The sequence below is a fragment of the Panthera onca genome, chromosome A2 (genome assembly GCF_046562875.1).
Source record: "Panthera onca isolate mPanOnc1 chromosome A2, mPanOnc1 haplotype 2, whole genome shotgun sequence".
NCBI classification, from domain to species: domain Eukaryota; kingdom Metazoa; phylum Chordata; class Mammalia; order Carnivora; family Felidae; genus Panthera; species Panthera onca.
In genome coordinates this window covers 55,531,398-55,545,352 of record NC_138340.1, presented here as the reverse complement: position 1 = coordinate 55,545,352, position 13,955 = coordinate 55,531,398, and the positions used below count along the sequence as shown (strand labels likewise).

Here is a 13,955-nt window from a genome sequence, read left to right as displayed (position 1 = left end):
GAGACAGCCTCCCTCATTGATAAAGTGTCCCAAAACTTCTCAATGAGCCCACACACTGTAACTGCAATGATAATGGGCTATATCTGGCTCACCCGGAATCATGCCCATGTTCCACAGAGTGCTATGGCTATCGGTTATCTGCTGAGCATGAATGACCAGAGGCAGAAAAAGCACAAGGAGCCCGTGCTGTCGAGAAGTGGAAGTGATTAATTTATGTCGCATGCTCCAGGGCTGGTCTTAGCAAGTGATAGGCAGAATGTATGTTGACAGCTGCCTTGGAGTTCACACCACACCGTCAGCACTCTGCAGGAAACAGATGACTTTAGGGCAGCTCTCAAGCTTGTTGACAGCTCAAGCTTTCTGATAAGGTTGTCAGAAAATGAAAAGGACAGTCCTAGGAAGTTGAGAGCTTCCTGGCCATGGATGGGATGTAGAAGAGGTTACAGATGCACTGAGTGGAGAGACCGTGTCTGTCTTGTTCTCCATGATGTCACCATAACCTAGCACAGCACCTCTCCTCCCTGCTCAGGGATTTGGGGCCAAGGCTTATCTACCAGGCATCAGTTAGGGCCACAGGAGGCAGAGCAAGAAAGAGGAGCTAGGCTAACCCTTAGAAGGAGAGCCAGGACCCAAGTGTCAGAGGAGCGGCCAAATCCAGAGATGATCAGAAAGAGGGAGGAATTCGGGGCAGAAAGAGAAGAATTCACAATAGAGGAGATGAGATACAGTGAAAACAAGTCAAGATCAAGTAAGATTGGAGGACAGAGATACTAACTGGTCACCTTTATAAGCCTGACAGGATGTGATGCCTGGTGCATTAGCCTGGCTTTAAAAATGCCCAGAAGTGGAGTGCTTACTGTGCCTTGCTATTCACACTGCCCTGTAAGAGCACCAGTGAGCGCACCTGTTCAGGAAGGCCAGTTCATAAAAACGGAGATGCTTAAGGGTCATGCCCCCTACCACCACCACCACACATGCAGAAAATTAAAGTACCTCTGTTAACATCCATGAAAAAAAATGAATATTCTTCTAACCTCATTTACCTACTTCATACAACATCAGCTGGAGGATCAGAACTACTTTTAGCCACTTTGGTGTTACTCTTTAGGCCCATTTGAGAAGAAGCCATAAAGTGTTGGCTCTCCAGTCCTTCATCTCAATATAGCCCAAGCAATAAGGTATATCAGGCCCATGTAGGCCATCCACGTGATCCTGTCTTTCCTGTAGAATTTCAGGTAGTTGAATTGTAGCAGTGAAGAAAGCCTTGTAAACTGGTTGTGTAAGGAGTTCACAACTCCAATACTGCCCACTCAGCTTGCATATTCTCTTGATAGCTCTGCCCCTAATCTTTTTACTTTGATTTGAATATAGCTTTCAGTCAGGCCAGAAAGAGCACTAAAAGCTCTATGTTCCCCAGTCTTCCCCCACACCGCCCAAAATCTCGAGGCCCATTGGGCTTTGGCATCAGTCTGAAAAGATCACGTTCTCTCTTTCTACCCGGAGTGCGACACAGGAGGGAGGCTGACCTGGGTGGGGTGATTTGAGGAAACTGGATGACTTCCCAGCCTCTCATGAGTCAGGTGTTCATGGCCTCATTCTTTTGTTCAAAGTGAATTCCTGGAACATAACCCGTTTTGTGATATCAATGCAAAAACACCTTCAGTGCCAAATGATGTCTTTTGGGGTCACACCAGTGGACCCTCCAGGCAGCCTGCTCTTCACAATGGGAGAGGTGGGTGAGCAAAGGCAGCCGGGAGTCTGTTTTTGCAGGGTCTCTGGGGCAATAGTGAGAAGTGTGGATTTTGAGCAATGGGAAGTTATTAGGGAGTTTAAAGCAGTGACAGGCCATGATCTGGGTACTCATTTTTAGAAGGTGTTTCTGTCAGCTGAGTGGCTAAGGGACTGGAGGGAATGAGTGGATGAGGGAACCTGGCGAGGAGGCGATTCATTCATTCTCTAAGTCTGTGCTGCACTCCAGCTTTATGGGTGGAAGGCCGTGGGAATAAGGCTCTTTATCCTCCTGGAGCTCAAGGGGCAGAAGGAAAACAAACAAACAAACAAAAGTAAGCACTCAAAAGAGATCAGTTCAAACCGGGATAAATGCTGCGCAGAAAATAAAATACGTGCTATGATAGAGTGACTAAGGGGGGAGGTGGTGGTCACGTTGGGGGGTTGCAGGGATGGCCTTTCTGAGGAAGTGCCATTCTCACCAACACCTAAATAAGGGGAATGAGTGAGTCATGTGAAAATGTGAAGTGGGGATGGGGGTGGGGTGTTCTAGGCAGAGGAAACCATGAGTACAAAGACCCATGTGCAACTGGGGGGTGGTGAGTGAGGACTGGGGCCCAAACAAGGGTAGAGAGGTAGGCAGGATCCAGCCAGCCCAGGCAGCTCCTTGACACCCGTGGTTAGGAGTTTGAGCTTTATTCAGTGGCAATGAGGAGCCATTATAGACTTTCAAACAGAGGCACCAAAGAGCAACAAACTACAGGCCATGGGCCAAGTCCAGACTGCTGCCTGTTTTTTGTAAATAAAGTTTTATTGGAACCCAGTCTCACCGATTTATTTCCATATGGTCCATGGCTGCTTTCATGCTACAAAGGCAGAGCTGTATTGGGGACAGATGGTAAAATCCTGGCCCACAAATAGTAAAATACTTATTCTCTGGCCCTTAACAGAGTAGTTCGCTGACTCCTGATCTAATTGATATTTTAGAAGGTAATCTGGCTGCCCTCTGAGGTAGTGCCATGGAGTAAGGTTATGAGGACGTGCTGCAGGACACAGAGGAAGGTGGGGGCTTTTCTTAGCATCCGTCCTTGTTGGCTGATGTTCTCTCCGCCATCGGAGAGAGGGGGGATGGTGGACTCATCTCTCGGGGTGCGCATTGCTCTGAATACAGAGACAATGTCTGTGCAGGGGTTGCTGCCTGCCGTACTGTGACCAGCCGAGCAGACTCTGCCTCGCCCGGTGAACTTGGCAAGAGAAGTTAATCACTGCTTGTGGGGCCTCCACCCAAACCATAACCGCCTGTCTTTTGTCTGCGGCACCTCGTCACCAATTTGGGGCTTAGAGACAGCGCAGGCCAAGCAGCTGTTTCCCATTACCTGCTTGTCCCATTTCAGCAGCCCGTCGTGACTGCCAGGCATGCCCACACCACTCCCAACAGAGAGCAAGAGACACTGTGAGAAATGGATCTCGTTTCCAAATTTTAGGGCAGATTGGTTTTGTTTTGTTTCTTGAGAAAAACATCAAATAAGTAAAATAGTTGAGCATTGTGTTAGAAAACTAACCCCAAACATCTGGGCTCTCTGTACCATGGGAGCTTATTTTCATTCCTTTGGTTGTAACTGATAAATATTCACAGGATAATTGAGTTAGTACATTTTTTTAGAAGGAAAACCATCCGTGTTATATAAAGAAATGGTGGAGATGAAGGCAGGGATAAGAGAAGATTCTGGGTGACAGCAGCAGTCCCTAACTAGCTCACTATAGGTGGGGTGGGAGGTCAGAATGTACTTCACATTTATTTCAACAAACATTTATTTATTTTTATTTTTTTAAGTTTATTTACTTACTTTGAGAGACAGAAAGAGAGAGAGAGAGGGAAAGGGGCAGAGAAAGAGGGAGAGAGAATCCCAAGCAGGCTCCACGCTGTCAGCACAGAGCACGATTCAGGGCTTGATCCCACGATTGGAGATCACAGCCCAAGCTCTTAGTCTGTTGCTCAACCGACTGAGCCACCCAGGTGCCCCTCAACAAGTGTTTATTGAGCACCTACTCTTTGCCAACCACTGTCAAGTGCTGGGGAATCTGAGTTAAATAAAATGAGGTTCCTGCTGTCTGGGGCCTCACAATCTGGTAACGAATAAAACAGCAGCAATATGATAAGATAACAAAAACAAAGCACTTGTAATAGCTCTTTCATCCCTACAACATCCCTGTCACATGGATATCATCATTCCAATTAAAATTTTTTTTATGTTTATTATTTATTTTTGAGAGAGAGAGTGTGTGTGTGAGCAGGCGAGGGGCAGAGAGAAAGGGAGACACAGAATCGGAAGCAGGCTCTAGGCTCTGAGCTGTCAGTACAGAGCCCAACACGGGGCTCAAACCCACAAACCGTGAGATCATGACCTGAGCCGAAGTCGGACATTCAACCGACTGAGCCGCCCAGGCGCCCCAATTTTAAATTGAGATTTGAAGGGTAAATGTTGGAGTTGGGATTGGAAACCATATCTGTCTGCCATTAGAGCCTTTTGCTGCCCCTCCGATTGGTAGAACTAGACCAGTCAGTGTAAGTTCAGAAAAGGTAGGTTTCAGTTTAGGAACAAAAGGGGCTACTTTGGAAGGTGATGAGCTGTGTGTGAAGAGCAGTGTGTAAATAGAAGCATATGGAGGGATGGCTGGATCCAGAGCCTCAAAAGATATTGTCAGAAATTAGTCTTTCTCCACATTTTGACTCCACTTTCCCCTAGTTTGGCTTCCATATCCAGTGGGTCCTTCCTCATGGAGTGGCCAGGGTGCCCCCAGCAGCTCCAGGCTAACATTCTATCTGCTTAGAAGCCTCAACAGAAAGAGGGCAATTTTTCCCAATAGTTCCAGCAAAAGTCCCAGGATTAACTCTGTCCTGGCTTGAGTCACATGCCCATCTCTGAGCCAATCCCTATAGCCATGAATGTAGGAGTCTTACTGAGTAAACTTATCCAACCATATGGACTGAGGACAGTCCCCAACCCCATGTTCTGAGGTCCCCCGGTGCAGCTCCTCTCAATGATACAAAGGCACTGGCTCTTTGGGACCTTCAGATGGGAGGTCATGGTAGTTCAACAGGCTTGGTTAATCACTCACTGTGTGACTTTGAGTAAATACCATCCTCTCTCTGAGCCTCATCCATAAGCTGGGTATTCATCACATCTTCCTTGCTGGCTGAAGGCATGCTCACCACAGTGCCTGGCCCAGGAAATGATGCCCAACAACCCCAGGGAGGGACTTATGTGAGAAGAGGCGGGGTGGGTTGGGACAAGATAATCTCAGGACCAGGATGCAGGGATGGGTAATATATGGGTGGATGGCCAGTGATTTGGCCAAGTGGACAGTCGTTAGGCCACATCTGAATGCATGACAGATGCTGAGTTTCCATATTGAGCTCCTGGAATAGAAGCCACTCCGACAAGGGCTGTTTGTAAAGGCCAAGCCAAGCTTGCTTCCCTCTTCGGCTTCTTAAGCTCCAGCCAGATCACCAGAAAGCAGCATTCCCAGAATGAATTGGCTCAGCTCCTTACAGAAATGCTGCCAGAAAAGGACAATTAGCTATGGGCCTTTGGCTTTTATAGGGGTCTGCATTAGACACAGCTGGAGTGGGAGGAATTGCACATTCAGGGCCTTGTTTGTGGCCCCCTTAGAGGAAAGGTGGGGCTGTGTGGCAGAGCAGGCATGAGACTGCAGCCAGCCTGCCTGCACTGAATCCTGGCTCTGCCCATAGCAAGCTATGTGATCCTGGGCAGGACCTCAATTTTCTCATCTGTAGTTTAGGGGAGACGATGATAAAAATCGTAGCTGCCTCAAAGGTTTGTTGTAAGGATCCCACATAATAATTCAAGCCATTTTTACAGGTCAAAAAAATGTTGCTGTCAGCAATTTCTTATGGGTCAACCTGAAATTCTTGACCCAGAGTATGTGTTAACCATTGACATACGCTATCCACGGCCCTCCCAACGATCTTACGATGAGGGTAGTGGCAGGCCTGCATTACAGGCCAGAGAGCAGAAGAGCAGCATAGCCGCCATCCTGAAGCCTGTACTCTGTGACAGCCAGTAGGAAAATCAAACGTCAGAGAGGCAGAGCTCTCCCTCAGGGGTCGCGCAGACAGAGCTGGGCCTACAACCAGGGGCTGGCAAGTTTTCTTTGCTTATACATTTCTGGCTCCTGCAGCAGGATTGTTTCTAGAAGACATGATCCTTCATTCTATCAGAGTCCCTTATATGAGGATCTAGGTGATAAATTTCTCTCAGAAGTCAGTGCCAAGGAAAACAAACTTGTCCCTTCTAGTGAACTGGTATGTTTCCTTTAATCAGAGAAACCTATGAGAACAGGGCAAGATACCTGGGTTGGGTTTCCAGAGCAGGTGAATTTTTATTATCTTTATTGTGGGGCATTTAATACATAATTGCATAAAGTGCATCACATGGACAATCCCCTTGCTACTCAAAATGTGGTCCATGGACCAGCTGCAAAGGCATCACCTGGGAGCATATCAGAAATGTAGAATCTCCAGCTCCTCTTGAGACCTGCTGAATCCAAATCCGCATTTTAACAAGTTGGTCAGGTAACTTGTAGGCACATTTCATATTGAGGCATCCTGCGCCGTAGCATTTAATTTCCACCACATCCAGTGAGATAAAGACTATTTTCCCCATTTTATGAATAAGTAGTCCGTTTATTGAGGTGAAGCCACCTGACTCAGGCCACACAACTAGGATTCTGACTGATTCTGGAGCCTGCACTGTTACCACTGCCCAGCCCCTGGAAAGTAGGAGGAAGTGTCGTGAGCAAAGGCCTAGGGGAAGACTGAGAACCTTGGGACAGATTATTGACAGTGTTTCTTGGCCAACTTAAAGCTCTGGGCACCTTTCCCAGAGATTCAAGGAACTTAGACCTGGCAGAACTCCTAGATGCCCAAGTTCAGGTGACAGTCTACAGCCTTGGAATCAAGTGCTATTGTAGAGGTGAAGAGGAGAGGCTTTGGGGTCAAATCAAAACCCACCAGGTGAGCATCCTCAGGCCTGCTGATATAACCTTGCTGAGTCTCAGTTTCCTCACTTGTAAATAGAGCCAAGGGTATCCACTGTGTCAAATTCCTGGGAGGATAAAACAATCTTATGACATTAAATTCCTTCATCCAGTGCATGACAAACAGCATAATAAATGTTAACTGGAATTAACAAATGAGCACGCGTGCACACACACACACACACACACACACACACACACGCACGCACACAAGGGAACCCTCTTATTCATAACATGGAGTTACCAAACTAGTCACAAGTAATTTGAAACTGATGTAATGTGCTGAATCTTCCTCCATGAAGTGGAAACTGGGCAGCCAAATGGTCAGGTGAAAAATATGACTCTGCTCTTGAAGTTGCTTGTGGATGGAGTCCAACCCCATGGGGCTCCTGCTCTTCCCAGGACATTTTTGTACTGTCTTTGCCTGGTTTGGCATCAGGGTCATACTAGCTTTAAAAAATGAATTGAGAAGAGTTACCTCTTTGTGATGATCAGTTTTATGTGTTAGCTTGGTTAGGCTGCAGTACCTAGTTATTTGAACATTAGGTGTTCCTGTGAAGATATTGTTTTAAGTTTATTTATTTTGAGACAGAGAGAGTTCAAGAGCTTGGGGGAGGGGGGGTACAGAAAGAGGGAGAGAAAGACAATCCCATGCAGGCTTCATGCCATCAGCTCAGGGCCTGATGCAGGCCTTGAACTCATGAACTGTTCTGATCTGAGCTGACATCAAGAGTCGGATGCTTAACTGACTGATCCACCCAGGTGCCCCGTGCTGTGAAGAAATTTTGTGGATCTGATTAACATTCATAATCCGATGACTTTAAGTAAAGAAGATGATCCTAGATCATCTTTGGCATCCTGTTTCAATCAGTTGAAAGGCCTTAAAAGCAGAGCTGAGGTGTCTTCGAGGGAGAGGAAATTCTGCCGGGGACTGCAGCTTCAGTTTGTGCCCAAATGCTGACAGCCTGACCTACAGATTCCAGATTTGCCTAGACAGCCTCCACAGATGTGTGAGCCAATTCCTTGCACTAAATCCATATGCATTCATACAGAAAGACATAAATGTATGGTTCTGTTTCTCTGGTTGAACCCTAACCGAAACAGACTTTGGTACCAGAAGTAGTTCTGGGAAAATGCAATCTGAAGGAAGAGTTTTTTGAATCGGTTCTGGGTTTTCCAAAGTTGGTTCTCTGATGTGATTACAGTTAAGAACACTAATGAGTATTTTCAGTGGTAGAGGATGCTGGTAGACCATGGTATAATGTGGCACTACAGGTATACAAAATATGGCCATTGCATAATACAAGGAAAAGTATGTCTGGAATACAAGAGATCCATTAGGCTGTCTCCTAATATCATGTAATTAAAGTAAATGGAAAATGACAACAATCCAATTCAGGCAGAACTATCAGTGGCCCAGACCATTCAGGAATGAAAGTTTGGGTCACCCAAACCTTGATAAAGAAACATGACCAGCCGAGGGCAAATGGACTATGGAATGGGTAGTAGAAGTACATAGTTATGAACACCAACTACAATCAGCTGACCAGTTGTGGAAATGGGGGATATAATAGTTATGAGTATTTCTTCATTATTTTGTTATGAATATGTTTGTGTAGATCTTAAGCAAATATTTTTGTTTCAGCATGGGTCCACCTCCTTTGTCCACTTATCATCTAACATAAGATGTATTAATAATAGTTAACTTTATATTACAGTATTTAAGTTACAGGGTATCAACGGGGAGAAAACATCACTCAATGACTTTGTATTTTCTTCGGGGGAAACAGTATATTTTCAGTTGTATACGAAACAGTTATATCAGGGCACCTGGTGGCTCTGTCCACCAGTGTCTGACTCTTGATTTCGGCTCAGAGTATGATCTCATGGTTGTGAGATTGAGCCCTGTGTTGGGCTCTGCACTGACAGAATGGAGCCTGCTTGGGATTCTCTCTCTCCCTCTCTCTTTCTCTGCCCCTCCCCAGTTTGTATGTGCATGCTCTCTCCCTCAAAATAAATAAATAAACATTTTAATTTTTTTCTTTTAACTTGTTTTATTTTTTATTTTTTTAAATTTACATCTAAATTAGTTAGCATATAGTGCAACAATGATTTCAGGAGAAGATTCCTTAGTGCTCCTTACCTATTTAGCCCATCCCCCCTCCCACCACCCCTCCCATAAGCCTCAGTTTGTTCTCCATATTTATGAGTCTCTTCTGTTTTGTCCCCCTTCCCTGTTTTTATATTATTTTTGTTTCCCTTCCCTTATGTTCATCTGTTTTGTCTCTTAAAGTCCTCATATGAGTGAAGTCATATGATTTTTGTCTTTCTCTGACTGACTAATTTCAGTTAGCATAATACCCTCCAGTTCCATCCACGTAGTTGCAAATAGCAAGATTTCATTCTTTTTGATTGCCGAGTAATACTCCATTGTATATATATACCACATCTTCTTTATCCATTCATCCATTGATGGACATTTGGGCTCTTTCTGTATTTTGGCTATTGTTGATAGTGCTGCTATAAACATTGGGGTGAATGTGGCCCTTCGAAACAGCATAGCTGTATCCCTTGGATAAATGCCTAGTAGTGCAATTTCTGGGTCGTAGCGTAGTTCTATTTTTAGTTTCTTGAGGAACCTCCATACTGTTTTCCAGAGTGCCTGCACCAGCCTGCATTCCAAATTAAATAAACATTTTTTAAAAAGAATAGTTATATCATGTTACGTGAAGCTATGATGTAGCTCTTCTTTTTTTGGAGATTGTATATGGTTTAAGGAAATATGTATGGGTGCCAAGTTGACAAGGCATGACTGTGATGGTCAGTCTTATTTGTCAGCTTGGCTAGGCTATAGTCCCCAGTTATTCCATTAAACACAATCTAAGTGTTGCTGTGGAGGTATTTTATAGATTGATTATCATTCATAATTCATTCAGTTGACTTTAAGCAAAGGAGATTATTTTAGATTATCTGGGTAGGCCTAATTCAATCAACTGAACTGTTTATAGAAGCAGAACCAGTGGTTTCCCTGAAATTCTGCCTGTGGACTGCAGCATCATGTCATGGCCAAGAGTTCCAGCCTGCCCTTACTGGCTGCCACCCTCTGGGTGTTGGAGTGCCTAGCCAGCCACCACAGCAACATAGGCCAATTCCTTGCAATTAATCTATATATTTGTTGGATTCTATTTCACTGACTGAATTCTGACTGATACACACCTCTTCTATTTTCAGGGAGATTGTGTAGAATTGGTATTGATTCTTCTTTGAATGTTTATTAGTTTCTCCAATAAAATTATCTGAGCCTGGAGTTGTTTTTTTTTTTTTTTTTGAGACTTTAAAAAATTATATATTGGATTTCCTTAATAGTTATAGGGCTATTGAAATTATTTCATATTGAATGAGTTGTAGTAGTTTGTGTTTTACAAGAAATTGGTCCATGGTCTAACTTATGTATGTAAATTGTACTATTCCCTTATTCTTTTGATGAGGGTGGGGAATGTCGTATTATCCTCGGTTTCCTAATGTTGATAATTTGTGTCTATTTTTCCTCTGTCAGTCTTGCTGGAGACTTGTCAATTTTATTTATCTTATTCAAAGAACCAGGTCCTTGTTTCACTGATTTTCTCTATTTTTAATTTTTTTTTTTTTCAACATTTTTTATTTATTTTTGGGACAGAGAGAGACAGAGCATGAACGGGGGAGGGGCAGAGAGAGAGGGAGACACAGAATCGGAAACAGGCTCCAGGCTCCGAGCCATCAGCCCAGAGCCTGACGCGGGGCTCGAACTCACGGACCGCGAGATCGTGACCTGGCTGAAGTCGGACGCTTAACCGACTGCGCCACCCAGGCGCCCCAGATTTTCTCTATTTTTAAATGTTTTCCCCCGCCCTGAGTTTTATTGAGATATAATTGACATATAACATTATGTAAGTTTGAGGTGTTCAACATAATGATATGATGTATGGATATATAGTAAAATGACCCCCACGATAAGTTTAGTTAATGCCCATCATCTCACATAGTTTTAATTTTTTTCTTGTGATAAGAACTTTAAGATCTACTCTCTTAGCAATTTTCAAACAAACAATACAGTAATGTTAACTATAGTCACCATGCTGTATATTACATCCCCAGAACTTATCTTAGAACTGGAAGTTTGTACTTTTTGACCATCTTCACCCATTTCCCTACTCCCTTTGCTGGCAACTACCAATGTGTTCTCTGTTTCTATGGGTTTGGTTTTTTATAAGTTCCAAATTCCGCATACAAGTGAAATCATATGATATTTTTCTCTCTGTCTGACTTATTTCACATAGCATAATTCCCTCAAAGTCCATCTATGTTGTTGCAAATGACAGTATTTCCTTCTTTTTTATAGCTAAACAATATTCCATTGTATGTGGGTGTATATCACATTTTATACATATATATACATATATACTGTGCGTGTGTATGTGTGTGTGTGTGTGTGTGTGTGTGTGTGTGTGTGTGTGTGTAAACCACGTGTTCTTTGTCCATTCATCCATTGACAGACACTTGGTTATCTTCATATCTTGGCTGTTGTATATAATACTGTAATGAACATGGGAGTGCATATATCTCTTTGAGAATGGTTTCATTTCCTTCAGATATATACTCAGAAGTGGAATTGCTGGATCACATGGTAGTTGTATTTTTAATTTTTTGAAGAACCTCCATACTGTTTTCCACAGTGGCTGCCCCAGTTTACATTCCCACCTACAGTGCATGAGGGTTCCCTTTTCTCCACATCCTCGCCAACACTTGTTACTTCTTGTGTTTTTGATTCTAACTGTTCTGACGGGTGGGAAGTGACATCTCACTGTAGTTTTGATTTGCATTTCCTTGGTCATTAGTAATGTTGAGCACCTTTTCATGTGTCTGTTGGTCATTTGTATGTCTTCTTTGGAAAAATGTCTGTCTATTCAGGTCTTCTTCCTATTTTGAAATCTGATTGCTTTTTTTGCTATTGACTTGTGTGAGTTCTTTGTTTATTTTGGATATGAACCCCTTATCAGATGATATGATTTGCAAATTTTTTTCTCCCATTTGATAGGTTGCCTTTCTACTTTTTGATGGTTTCCTGTGCTGTGCAGAAGCTTTTTAGTGTGAGGTAGCTCCACTAGTTTATCTTTGCTTTTGGTGTCAAATATAAAACATCATTGCCAAGACTGATGCCAAGGAGCTTACCCCCTATGTTTTTTTTCTATGAATTTTATAGTTTTAAGTCTTACACTCAAGTCTTTTATTCATTTTGAGTTGATTTTTGTCCATGATATAAAATGGGGGTCCTGATTCACTCTTTTGCATGTGGCTGTCCAGTTTTCCCAACCCCATTTATTGAAGAGAGTGTCCTTTCCTCATTGTATATCCTTGGCTCTTTTGTCATAAATTAATTGACCATATATACATGGGTTTATTCCCTGGCTTTCTGTTTTGTTCCATTGACATACGTGTCTGTTTTTATGCTTACACCATACTGTTTTGACACTGTAATTTTGTAATATAATTTGACATCAAGAAATGTGATATCGATTTTCTCTATTTTTAATCTCTTTGATGTCTGCTACTTACTAATTTATTCTTTCTGGTTTGCTTTGCTTTGCTCTTTTTCCTAAGTTCTTGACATGGAAGCTTAGATTATTGATTGGAGATTTTTCCTCTTTTGTAAGTGATGCATTTAATTCTACGAATTTCCTTCTCAGCACTGTGTTAACTCTTTCCCATAAATTTTGATAAGTCGTGTTTTTTTTCATTCAGGTCAATGTACTTTTATTACCCTAGAGACTTCTCTTTAACCCATGGATTGCCTGGGAATGTGATTTTTAGTTTCCAAGTGTCTGGAGCTGTTCATGTTATTTTTCTGTTACAGATTTGTAGTTGATTCCATTGCGGTCAGGGAATATATTCTGTATCATGTCAATTCTTTTAAATTTGTTGAGTTTTTTATGGCCCAGGATATAATCTATCTTGATATATGTTCCATGGGTACTTGAAAATAATGTGTATTCTGCTGGTGGTGGTGGAGTGTTGGTTGGTGTGATGTAGCATTCTTCTACATCCTTGCTGATTTTCTATTTAGCTGTCTAGCCATCATTGAAAGAGGGCTGTTGAAAACTCCAACTATAATTATGAATTTGTCTATTTCTCTTTTCAGTTCTATCATTTTTTGCTTTACATATTTTGCAGCTCTCATTTGGTACGTACACATTTAGGGTTGCTGTGCCTTCTAGGTGGACTGATTCTTTTATCATTATATAATGTCCCACTCTGTTTCTGGTAATTTCCTTTCTCCTGGAGTCTACTTTACGAGACATCAATATAGACACTCCTGCGTTGGTTTAAGTAATGTTTTCATGTTGTATCTTTTTCCACTCTTTTGCTTTCAACTTGACTATACCATTATATTTGAAGTGAATTTCTTATAGACAGCATAGAGTTGGTTTCTGTTTTTTAATCTACTCTGCCAGTCTCTGTTAATTTGTATAGTTAGGTCATTTAAATTTAATGTAAATGATGATATTATAGGGCTTAGGTCTGCCATTTTATTTTTTGTTTATTTTCTGTTTTCAATTTATTTGTTTGCTGTTTCTTAAAATTTTTTTTTAACATTTATTTATTATTGAGAGACAGAGAAAGACAGCGCATGAGCAGGGGAGGGGCAGAGAGAGAGGGAGACACAGAATCCGAGGCAGGCCCCAGTCTCTGAGCTGTCAGCACAGAGCCCGACACGGAGCTCGAACTCACGAACCGTGAGATCATGACCTGAGCCGAAGTCGGACGCTTAACTGACTGAGCCACCCAGGCGCCCCTTGTTTGCTCTTTGTTACCTGCCGGTGGCTTACTTGAACATTTTTTTAGAATTCCATATTGATTTATCAATAGTGTTTCTGAGTATATCCCTGTATAGATTTTTTTATTGGTTGTTGTAAGTGTTGAATTGTACACACAAAACTTATCAGTCTATTGATGTCATCATTTTACTAGTTGAAGTATATAAACCTTAGTGCCCTTTATGTCTCTTCGCCCCATTTATTTATAATATAAATATTATATAATATATATAACATAACTGTCTAAGATGTTTCTTCTGTATACATGTAGAACCATAGCAACCAGTGTTATAATTTATGCTTCACCCACCAGAC

At 42.5% G+C, this 13,955-nt stretch overlaps 1 long non-coding RNA gene across 2 annotated transcripts in view; it reads left to right on the top strand.

Moving 5' to 3' along the window:
• LOC132678888 (uncharacterized) overlaps positions 1-13,955 on the top strand; it is a 43,764-nt gene that overhangs the window by 15,596 nt on the left and 14,213 nt on the right. The window lies entirely within an intron of this gene.